Source organism: Uloborus diversus, chromosome 10 (genome assembly GCF_026930045.1).
Source record: "Uloborus diversus isolate 005 chromosome 10, Udiv.v.3.1, whole genome shotgun sequence".
In the NCBI taxonomy this organism is placed as follows: domain Eukaryota; kingdom Metazoa; phylum Arthropoda; class Arachnida; order Araneae; family Uloboridae; genus Uloborus; species Uloborus diversus.
The window spans coordinates 74,035,646-74,047,467 of record NC_072740.1 but is presented as its reverse complement, the minus strand read 5'-3'; positions in this window follow the sequence as shown (position 1 = coordinate 74,047,467).

Genomic DNA, 11,822 nt, shown 5'->3' with positions numbered 1-11,822 from the left:
GAAATGGGGTGTTCGGATATACACCATTTTTGATTTTGCCGAAATTGTTATAGTGGATTCTTTTAAAGATTTTAGAAGACACGTATTTTTTCTTTTCTTCCAAAAAAATTTTTGGGGACGTGTAAAAATTCGTAAAGTAGAGTCCGACGTAGATGTTTTTCCAAATCAGAGTTTTTTAAAATTCGATTATTTCTATGTATTGAGCATCAGCCAAAAAAATTATTGTGTAGACAATATGACATTTAGTACCTAAATTGAAACATATCGTAAATTTTGTGGCTGACCTTCATTGGACCCTGGCAGGCTTGGCTAAACAGTGCCGAAGAAATTGAAAATGTGCCATGTTTGAGGCCTCCTGGTTCCATGTACTAAGGCTCCACCGTCGTTTTTATCCGTAATTTATGTAATAACATATATAAATTATTCAATACCCTCATTAGTTGCATGGCTCACCCTCTGCGCTGACAAAAATTGGCTGCTTTTCTACCAAAAAATGCTAAAAAGTGCAGTTTTCATGAGCCTTTATCTCAGTGCACTGAGGGTCCTTGTAAAACTGGATACCTGCATTTCAAACTAGAGTATGTAAATTTTCACAAACAAGTAAGAGAAGTATGAGCAAATTATTTTCAAGAACACAATACGTATTTCAAAACAGCAAAAAGTTTTCAGTTCAATCAACATATCCGGGTTTAAACTTTCCCCCAATGGACTTCCAGATACTATTTAAAAACTAGTATGATCAAAAACTTACCATAAAAAAGTTACAGACTTGCAAGTAGACTGATTATGCTTACTCGCATACTTTATAATATTTTAACTGGAATTCATGTGGAAAAAAAAAAAGGTTGTTATTGCGGTAAAAACGTAAGATATTTGTAACACTCTTTTGAAGGTGCTTTAGGCATCTTTTTAAATATTTTAATTAAGACAGCTTTTTTCGTTTGATAATTACTTTTTTTCTACCATTTTAGGCTGTACATTATAGTGACAAAAATTATTTTCTCTGTGCTAAACTACCATGATAGTAAACAATTTCAAAGTCATGTTTTATTACTTATGATAAAAGCAATATTATATTATAAAACAGGGGTACAATTGCCTAACTGACTAATGGGACAGTAAAAAAATGCAAGACAAAGCATATAACTTCAGTACAATTAACTGGATGCTTTAATTCGTATGCAATTTCCTCATTTTGAAGTGCATTTTATGAGCATGCAGAACCATTGCCCATAGTTCTGTCACTTGTTTGTGAAAATATACATACGCTAACTTGAAATGCAGGTATCCAGTTCTACACTGAGCCTCAGTGCACTGAGATAAAAGCTCATGAAAACTGCACTTTTTAGAATTTTTCGATTAAAAAACAGCCATTGTTTGACAGCGCAGAGGGTGAGCCATGCAACTAATGAGGGTATTGAATAATTTATATATATTATTACACAAATTACGGACAAAAACCATGGTGGAGCCTCAGTGCATGGAACCAGGAGGCCTCAAACATGACACATTTTCACTTTCTTTGGCGCAGTTTAGCCACCCCTGCCAGGGTCCACTGAAGGTCAGTTATAAAATTTACGATACATTGCATTTGAGGCACTAAATATCATGTTGTAATCCCAAAGATTACATTTGCTGATGCTCAATGCGCAGAGATAATTGAATATTAAAAAATGTCGATTTAAGAAAAATCCTAAGTCGGGACCAACTTTTGGAATTTTTGTGGGTCACAAAAAATTTTTTTGGAAGAAAAGAAAAAATATGCGTCTTCTAAAATCATTCAAAGAAACCACTGTAAAATTTTTAGCGAAATCAAAAATGTCATCTATCTGACCTGCCTGACTCTTATAAAACTGGCTCTTAACCACTTGCTCTGGAAAGACGTGCCACACAAGTGAGGGATGCTTTTCACAGAAATAAAAATGACGTGCCCCCGCACGTCGCTTTTAATTCATCTGCAAAAAATGGATTGACAGCAATTAACGCCTCATATTTAGTACTAACGAACTGTTTACTATTTTGACACGCGAGCATAAGAATTTCCTATCAGCGCAAGTGGTTAAAGAAAGCTTCAACCGAATTCAAAAGAAAAAACACATCATATTATAACTAAATCTAGATGATTTACCTATTTGTACAAAGCCAGAAGAGTAGACTAGAATTAACATTTCAAGTGACATTTTTGAATAGATTGTCGATATAGCTACGAATAACCATCCAAAAGGCAAAAGCCCCAGCTCATGCAAAAATGCAAGCATCAAACTGAACAGCTCGTTATTGTTTGCTACCAGTGACGAGATATATTCAATTTCCTAAGGTTTCTTACCTTCAGCTCTTCTATGGCTATTCCAGGCTGAAGAGCCAAAAAACTGTGGGGAAAACTGTGCTATAATGAGCTGCTTGGTATATACTTATATAGTGGCTTACCTAGCATGGGTGACACCCAAGGCAGTAATTTGTGGTGTCACCCCCTCCCCCCTACAAACACACACAAAAAAAAATCAATATTCTATATAAACATAAAATTCTTACAGTTTTCAGAAACCACATTCGTGCTATAACGAAATTTTACGTGGGCGGCTAATGAAGAAAAGACAAACTATGAACGCAACTTGCCCTAGACGCAAATGTGCAAGCCATCGAGAAGTTAAAGTTAGGGGGTGTATGAAATTGATGGCCCCTAATTATTTCAAACGTATCTCAAACAGGGAAATATAATAGGGTTCAGTTTTTCATGTAAGAAGTCATTACTAGGTCTAAGTATTAACAATATGAATCTAATCCTTGGTATAGTATTCACTCCATGAGTGGGTGGGTAATGGGGAGGAGGGGGGGGGGGGGTCCGGGAGTTTCCCCTTCGGGAAAATTTTCAATTTGCAGTCTTAAAAATGCATTTGAGCCTTATAATTTTTCAAAAATTTGCTTTTTACTTTGGGACTAATTGGTTTGCCTGTATATTTACAAATAATGGTTAATGGATGATGAATTTCTCGCTAATTTGCTGTTCATCACCCATGTTATAGTAATTTGCTCGTACAGGTTATAATAATTTATTCGACCACGTTATGATAATTTGATTGATAAAATTTCTTAAAATTGGAATAGAAAGAGAACATAATCAAATTTTCGAAAAATCGCTTTGAGATGCTCCCCCCTATTCTACGAACTAATTTTGTGTCGAATTTCATTAAAATAGGCCGAACTGTCTAGGCGCTATGAGCGTAACAGACAAACAGACAGACAAATCCAGAGAGACAGAGATCCAGACTTTCAGCTTTTTATTATTAGTAAAGAAAATAAATGGTAGATTTTGAGAGCGAAGGTTCCAATGTAAAGGAAACATGTCATTTAGTGAGAAGCAATAGTTTAAACTATTGAAAAAAAATATGTATTGGGCCATTTCACGAAAAAGTAGTTATTTTATCCAGCACTTGACGGTTCATATATTTCAATCATGGGTGCAAGTTAGGTGATGTGTTCAAGACGGAAAATCTTGTGACTCCCCCCCCCCCCCCACATGCGTGCTTAAGGAAAAATTTATTAGTATAAATGTTGTAGATTTTAACCTTGGCAGTTTTAGAATCTGTTTAATATGAATTTTAAGCTTGTCTTTTCTAACAACATGGACCCAGTTAAGTTGTAATATTTAAGCATTCCGAAATTGTAGCGTTGAAGATTTTGAAATTGAAGCATTAAAAACGAAATTTTACTCCATCTTTCATAACATATACATGCTTTTTGAATACATTTGAAGGGATGGAGTCCAAGAACTCTACTTCGGTAATATTTCGAAATTGAAGTTCCAAAAACGCAATTTTAGACGATGTTGGATGATGCTAAGGATAAAAGCGCTTGGGGCTCACCGCCATTACTTTTTTGCCGATCGTAAACATTTTTATTGCAGCAAGCTTGGGACATAAGATTTTCACTTTTGCCACAAAATCAGTTCTGATCAGAAAGTCTACCCAAGATAGCACGAACAAACCAGAAAAGGAGGAAAGATGGGGGAAGGTATGGGCGATTAAATGGTAACTGGCACCACTCCCCCACACAGTCTTCATTTGTAAAAGAATTCTTTTATAAGATAGCAGATGGTAAAGTTAACAATAAAAAAACAGCTCCAGTGAAGTAGATGAGACTGACGCGCTGCCTACTGCACTACCGAGACACCCAGTGAAGTAGATAATTTTTTAAACGAGGAACACTATTCAATATTCATTGAATTTAAAAAAAAAACAATAGGGGAACTGAATCCTCACCCAAGGGAGGGCCCCCGAATCATATCCCTCAAAAGGCAGTCAAATACAGCCTAAAGAAGCGTTTTAAATATTTCAGCATCAAAAAAATTTCGGAAGAGAACTCCCGAACCCATTCCTCTAAGATCACCACAAACGCCTTAATTTGAGTTTTTAAAGCTTCAGTTTCTAAATTTTTTTTTCAAGAAACAGTACTCTCTTTACCTACATACGTGACGTATGACCGCCTAAAAGTTTTAATACTTTAATTTCGGGAACATGACAGAATCTTTAAACTCCCTTCCCATTTAAGTCATCCAATGATAGCCTAAAACACTTAAAACTTCAGAAAGAAAAAATTTTTCGGGCTGAGCAGCGGAATAGCCCCTTATCCTTATGTGAAGCAGGCGCACCAAAGGCAGTATAAGTTTAAGATTTATTTTTCTATTGAAAGAGCAACTCCCCTTCCCACATCCCCAAAGACAACCCAAAGTTTTAAGACTTCAATTTCGAAAATGTTTCGAGAAAGACCCCCGAGCTCCCCAACTCTTAACGCACTCAAAAATAGCCAAAATAGTATTTCAATGCTTCAGCATGGAGAAATTTTCGAAGGAGAAAGACTCCCTTCTCCCCGAACTCTTTCGCCTATGTTCACTAAATTTGACTTATATTTACGGTTCCCCCTTTTCATCACTGAAGTTTGAAGAATTTAATTCCTAACATTTATTGAGAGAAAGCCTTCGAATTCCTCCTTTTTAAGTCTCCCAAAGATTACCTAAAGCAGAGTTCTGAATATTTCAGCTTTGAAGGGGGAGGGGGACCCCGAACCCCATCCTCTGCCTCTGTTCATTAAAGATTGTCTAAAGTAAAGTTGCGCTTTTAAGACTCCTTTTAAAACATGTCAAAAAATGCAGGAACAGTTGCCCATCGGTGTTTCAAACCAGCTTGAAATTTACCTCCAATTCTTTCCAGAATTTGCATGCTCATTGAAATCTTCAAAATCCCTGACAGTTCCCTTTTTATCTGGTATGTGGACACCCTTTGATGTGGCGTAAACATTTCATCCCGTTAGCAATCACTCTCAATCGGTGATTCAGATTAACTCTAAGACAATTTAAGAGCGCACATAAATTTCATTTATGCGAGTTTGCAAAGAAAAAAAAAAAAAAAACGCAAATGAGAAAAAAAAACGAAAGGATGATCGAAAATAGCAAGTGAAAAATAGAAACAAAAGGCAATCAATTAGAAAAATTAGCGAGAATAGCGAGCAACTCCGGCGCGAGTCTAAAAGTCACTCCTCCAAAAGCTCGTTGAAAACAAAACAAGCCCATGGCAGAAAATCGATAGAATGTTGATGTAAATTCGTGGTTATGGAAAGGTCTAGTTATATTAAAGCATATCTTTCAAACACTCATTTTTTTTAAAAAAGTAAAAACTGATGGACAGTCATCGAATTTCTTTCCGTCCCGACCTCCGTCTCGGAAATTTTGTCCAAGACGGAAATCCGTCCTGAGACGGAAGGTCTTGCACCCATGATTTCAATAAAGAGTAATTATTTAAAAAGTAACATTTTGCTTAAGGAATCACACAATCATTTGTAATTTGTTAAGCAATAAATATTTTATCATTACCCTTTTAAACTAATATTTTTAATAAAATATATGAGGCGTCAAGTACAAGACAAAATTACCGTTGTCTGCAGAATGGCCCAATATTTTTATTTTTCTCTTTTGTAAGTAAAAATTTCTAACTAGTTGCTGACCCCAGTCACCCCACCCCATCCCCCTCCCCTTCACAAAAACTATTTATTCTTGCAATTTAAAAGCAATTAATTCATTTTTAGGACAAAAAATTTTCAGAATTATTAAGAAACAAATGTTTGCATACTGAAATATTGAATTAAACCATTTTCAAGTTTTTTAGTCTCAAATACTTTTATCATACACTATTCAAAAAAAATTTTTAAATGTAAGATTAAACAAATTTTACAACTATTTATTCTGGCAGATATGTTATCCAAAAATTAAAACGTTATACTTGGAAGTGTTAAATGTAAACTTAATCACCACAAATTGCAAAAATTTCTTGCATGACAGATTTTTTTCAATCACAATAAAGCTTCCTAGTAATAAATTACTATAAAAATGTATTACACTGTGATTATTGCCAACTCAAAATAAATCACACATTGAATTTTGAAAACAATGTTCACAAAAATAAAATTTTATTTTTACTTATTTTTTAACAGTAAACACAACCAAGTGTATAATAAGCACTTTGCACAATCAAATGTACTGCAGATTCAAATAGAAATGAAGATGAATTGAACAGAATTTTTATGAAGAAAAATACCTAGTTGATGATACAGGATGATTTATAGCTTATGAATGTTTTTACATTTTACTCATCATAGAACAATTTTTCTTGCAATACTTGTATACATAATTTCTCTATACATATCAAATAAAATTTAAATAAAATTTCATAATTTATTATTAGTTTCTAAAAATATAAATTTGTATAATAGATCTCATAAATTCTGACTAATAGAAATTTACTACGCATAATATGCATAAAAAATCTAGCGACTAAAGATTTGCATACACTTTAAAGTCTGTATACATAAGCTTGAAAATAATCACAGTAAAATTGAACAATAAATAAAAAATGCTTAGAAAAATGCATTAATGTAAATAAGGCAGTAAACAATATCAAAAGTATAATATTAAACTGGTAAATTAAGCTGAACTAATATTCATACAATACATGACATACCTTAATGTAAATTTTCAGATGCATTTTTTTTAATCATTTGAATACTTATCAATTATTTGTAATAATTTACAAACCACACAAATCCGTTCTTTTTTTATATTTTTAAGATCAAAATAAAAATTAAAATGCATCAACAACAATGATTTTTTACCCAACAAATACATCACAGACTCGGGGTAAAAATCAGTGTGAAGGTAAAAAATAAAATTTATACGCCCATGACAAAGCACCCAAAATTCAATAAGCATTAAGTTTTTATGCTTTTCCTTTTATTTTCTTCTTATTTCTTGGGAATTAGCCAGTATATCGTCACCTCAGAGCAACACTAAAACATCTAATCCCAGGAATAACTCGAAGATATCCTATTGTTGCTCTGAGGCAACGTACGATACGTAGTTTTCCTTTAAAAAATGTAAATTAGCAATTTCTCCTATATAATAGTTTACTTGTAATTAGTTCAGGTCAAAATAATAGATTTCATAACAGTTTATATGATATCACACGTTCAGCTTGTGCTTGCAGTTATTGCTAATATTTTAAAGGCTGAAAATTATTGCATTTCTATTCTTGCATAGTTGAAAAAATGTTATTTTATCTTATTTAACAAGTAATATCATAATCTGGTTAATTAATTATATATTAGTACCATGATGTCAACTAATAAAAAAAGTTCAAAAGGATGACTATGTTCAAGACTGAAACTATGAATTGGGAACATTACGATTGACATTTTATCTTTGCTTAAAACTCAAAATTATAATTAAGGAGCATTTGGAAGTTATCAATTATAGAAAGAGTTAACTATTTTTTATCGTAAAAGTGTTTTTGTTAATATGCTAAATGAAACACATTGCAGTAAGTGCAGGGGCAGACTGGGTCCCACAAGAAGGCGCCAACCTTGGCCTTCAAAGGGTGCAAAAAAAAGGGGGGGGGGCAAGAAAAAAATAATTAATAAATCTTTCTTTTAAAAAAGAAAAACATGATGGTACACAGGTTTACTGGCTTGCAGAAAAGAAAAAAAATCTTAGCGCAAAAAAAAAGAAATTTTTCACCAAAGAATAAAAATAAATAAATTTATTAAAAAAATGTAAAAAATAAAAATAAAAAAATGTGTTCAGGCTTGAGGGGGCAAGGGCCTGCGGGCTGATGGGTCGGCGGTCCAGCCCACCCCTGAGTAAGTGTATCAATGTATTCATCTCATAGGGGAATAAAAAGTTTATGTATTCAGCAAAAGATTGTCTCAAAAAGGAAGTATTAGATATCATAAAATTATTCTGTAAATAATCAATAGCACTGTTTTTGAAAAGAAAACATTGCATGATGTATTTATAAACAATATCTTTAAAAAACACTTAGGTCTTCAACAACACATTTTTGAAACCATCATAATAAACAAGTTCAATGGCACTTTCCACTGTATGTTAGTTGAAGAAAATGTTTAAGATTTTAAGCAAAAAATCATGACATTGAGTCAAGAGAAAAAGTTAAAATGAACCTTTTCCTTATCATACTTTTTCTACAACTATATCAGTATATGAAATGGAACAAAGTTAACAAACTAGCCTTAAGGATTTTTCGTACATAAATACATTTTTTAAGGCAAAAGCAGCAAACATATTTAAGATAATAACACCATCTTACTTGTTTAATTCATGCATAAATTTGTAAGGGAAGCTCTTGGTTAAATGCATTTTAAAATGTGTATATCACAAAATGACCTAGAAAATCTTCAGGGTTCAGCAGATTTTTTGATAATGCACAAGCACATTCAAATAGCCGGAACTTTATTGTACACATATTGGTGGGAATGGGAATCATATATTTTTTTTTACATTGAGTTCAAAAATGTTAACATGTTTTTTATTATTTTTTTTATTTAAAGTTTTTTGCTGGAGTATTGTCTAAATGATTCATTTTAAAGTGCTTAACCAAGGGCACAAACTACAAATGTAGCCCTTTACTATGATCAGTTGAATCAACCTTTAATTGAAACATTTCCAGCAATTGTCAACAGCAAAGGCATGATTCTGAAACATACTTATGCAAGTTCACACTGCTGAAGACAAACCTTGGAAGAAATTAATTAATTGCAGCTGGTTACTTTAACTATTATACTTACTTGACATAGCACTATCTGATTTACATTTATTCATATTACTAAAACACTTCGTATGTGAGGAAAAAAAGTTTGAAAATTTCGATTTTATCCAAAATGTTGTCATGTCATAATTTTTTGCTCCTAAACAATTTGATTTTTCGCACCAGTTATGAAAAAGTTATTGATAACCAGAATGGTAATAACAGCATTGAACCAAAATAAAAAACTTTTCAAACATTCAAACAAATTTATTTAAAAGCATTATTTTTATCAATTTAATTCAAATAAAACACTTCTTTTTAGTCCTCATTATATATATATAGCTAGACACTTAAATTGGGCTTAAGAGTTTTATTTATGTAGATTAAGTGAATTGCATTTCATTCTAACTCATATTAGTTTGTTAAAGCAAATTACTGTAAATATAAAATGTACAATAGTAATTTAAAGTAAAATCAGAATGAAATAAAGTTAAAATTTTACAAGCACATTCAACTTTTTAACAAAGCACAAATGTGTTTTTTTAATCTGATTTATAATTTCCATTCTTCATTAAAAAGAATTGCTTTTATTTTTACTTTTAAAAGATCTGCTCAAATTTGATGCAACAATTAAATAAAGAGATTATCTATATTTGCTGCTTTTTTTTTTTTCTGTAAGGTATGACAAGGTGACAAATAAACATGTGAAAAGTGTAGTAAGCTATTCTATTTCAAGCAACATGCTACAATGCATCCATAATATAATGAAACCATCCCTAACAATTGTAATAGAATAATTATCAAAAATTTTCAGTAATTTTACATATTTCAAGTTTTAATAGGAATCAACATTATAAGGCATGTAAAAGCACTGCAAGTGAAAGTTTGGCACTTTTTAGATACCATTTTTGCCATAGTTAAAACTGTTTCAACAAAAATAAAATTTGGATTTTGAAAACATCCACATGAAACATCATAATCTTTAAATTTGACAGTTAATATTTTTTATCTAGGCAACCTAAGCAATATTCTTTGATAAACATTTAAATTAATACTTAATTTAAATATATTAGAAAGAAAAATTGTATACTTTTTAAAAACAAAACCATCACAGCTTTACAATGAAATGTATTCAATTCAGTAATTTTAAACATCTAGTACAGAATACAATACCAGACCAATGAATACTGCAAAAGAATCAAGCTTGCAACAGGGGTGCAAAATATGTCCAAGTGCACTAAATAGGTTTGGGGAAATTTGCTTTTTTTCCCCAAGAGCAAATTTTTCATTAAATATCTTTATGCTATGCAAAGATATCTCACTGAGTTTTTAAGAAATTATGAAATGATAAAATGTTATTTTTCAAACCCATTAAACCTTTTTAAATTTCAGATTTTTTGTGAACAAAATTTGACAACCGCCGCTGATATTTGCATTCATAGCAAACATATTTATGATGAATAATATAAGTAATTTTAAGTTTCCCTACATAATGACTTTTTAAAATTTGACACAAATACTGTTTAGGGAAATTTTGAGCAAAACTTCTATGTTTTTGAGAAATTTTAAGCAAAAATTTATTTGCACCCCTGGCCAGAAAAAAAATACTGATTTTATGTAAATGCCTTTTCAAAAGAGGTGGGGGGGGGGGGGGTACAATATGTTATCCGATGGAGACCTGAGTTTTGATTATAATTTAACACAACTCATTTGTTCAGAAAAACAACCTAGTATAAACAATCTTCAATGCAAGCGTAAAATGAATTTCTTATTGCACGTATATGCACTATGCTCAAACTCAAACCTGCTTTTGTATATTTAAAAAAGTAACAAATAAATACATTTTCTTAGCAGTCTTATAAAAAGAAAAAAAAAATGTAAAAAAATGAATTCTTAATTTTTAGACTAAGTCAAAGGAAACAATGTAAAACCAAGAGAATGTGAACACAAAAGTATTCAATAAAAAGAATTTATCCCAAAAGAACATGTAACCTTTTTTTTCATTCAGAAAAAAATAAATAAAATATAAATGGACGGATATCAAACAATCAAGAACACCAACTGTTCTAAAATCACAAATTAACCTTAAACATATTAAAAGCTAAATACAAAGTTATTGCATTGAGATTGTTGTCACACATGATCTGAGAATTTAAAACTACTTTTTAAAATGAAAATACAAAATTACTGAAACAATAATAAAATGAAACTGAAGCTTCAGATCAGAACACTAAGTTAGCAACTAATAATACTTCCTTTCTCTATAATCGCCACAAACTCGCTCATAAAATATTTTTCAGCTAAAATCTTAAATCAAATTTTGATTTTGTGTTTTTATACAAATAAAATTAACTTAGAAATGTTCATCTTGATTTATGTGATGAAATCACATGCGGGAAAAAAAATAAATAAAAAAAAAGAAGAAACAAAAGGAAAGATGCAATGAAATTTTGTACCCTTAAGAATAAAAAACAAGATCAATTCAGTTTAAAAAATTAACCAAAACAATTATGAAGTTTCAAAAATTTCAAAAATAACTTCAGCTTAATTTGCTTTTCTTAAGATATGTATTTAACAATTTATACGGGATAACCAGACTACAGTGCATTCAGCAAGAAGTGATAGTGGAAGTAAACGAATTGTGACACTCCACCATACTGTTATCTGCTTGGCACTAGGATGAATTGAAAACAGCACCAATCAGATACGCAAAATGTTCATGGACAGTATGGC